We start from the raw sequence: 1,408 nt of genomic DNA on the forward strand, positions 1-1,408 counted from the left end.
AGTGTTTTGTCACTGCAGGACCTTGTGTATTTCTATATTCTTATTTTAAATGTATGTAGTTCTGTCCTTGAGCTGTTCTTGTCTATTAATGTTGTGTATTATGTCATGTTTCATGTTGTGTATTACGTCATGTTTTATGTTGTGTATTATGTCATGTTTTATGTTGTGTATTACGTCATGTTTTATGTTGTGTATTATGTCATGTTTTATGTTGTGTATTATGTCATGTTTTATGTTGTGAATTATGTCATGTTTTATGTTTTGTGTCATGTTTTATGTTGTGTATTACGTCATGTTTTATGTTGTGAATTACGTCATGTTTCATGTTGTGTATTACGTCATGTTTTATGTTGTGTATTACGTCATGTTTTATGTTGTGTATTACGTCATGTTTTATGTTGTGAATTACGTCATGTTTTATGTTGTGTATTACGTCATGTTTTATGTTGTGAATTACGTCATGTTTTATGTTGTTTATTACGTCATGTTTTATGTTGTGAATTACGTCATGTTTTATGTTGTGTATTACGTCATGTTTTATGTTGTGTATTACGTCATGTTTTATGTTGTGTCTGGACACCAGGAAGAGTAGTTGTAGCTTTTGCAACAGCTAATGGGGACCCTAACAACATCAGAAATAACTAAATGACCTAACAATCCAGACAGACAGTGCCCCCCTCTGCCCCACAGAGGAGTGCATACACACACATAAATGCACGTACGCACTCCAATAGGGCACACACAGGATAACACTGATCATACGGATCACACATGATCACACAGATCACACTACAGTACTGTACATATGCATTTTACAGGATCAATCATTCTCTTTCTCACACACGCATGCACACGCACGCACACATTCACACACACTCTCTCTCTCTCTCTCTCTCTCTCTCACTCACTCACTCACTCACTCACTCACTCACTCACTCACTCACTCACTCACTCACTCACTCACTCACTCACTCACTCACTCACTCACACACACACACACACACACACACACACACACCATGAAGAGGACCTGCCACACACACCGTGCATTCCAACAGAGTAGATCGAGGTATGAGGGCAAACATGACAGTGAACTCAATCCCCCCTTTGAAGTTGCAATAAACACACACAAATAGACACACCACACACACACACATACACACACTCATAACCATTACATACCCAGCTCAGCATCAAGTTTGGAGGTCATCCAGTTACAATGAGCTCAGGGAAGTCAAATCACTCAGTCTGTGTGTGTGTGTGTGTGTGTGTGTGTGTGTGTGTGTGTGTGTGTGTGTGTGTGTGTGTGTGTGTGTGTGTGTGTGTGTGTGTGTGTGTGTGTGTGTGTGTGTGTGTGTGTGTGTCAGTCATTCAGTGCCTGTGGATGCAGCATGTCAGGGAGTGGGGG

Source organism: Salmo salar, chromosome ssa12 (assembly GCF_905237065.1).
Source record: "Salmo salar chromosome ssa12, Ssal_v3.1, whole genome shotgun sequence".
NCBI lineage: Eukaryota > Metazoa > Chordata > Actinopteri > Salmoniformes > Salmonidae > Salmo > Salmo salar.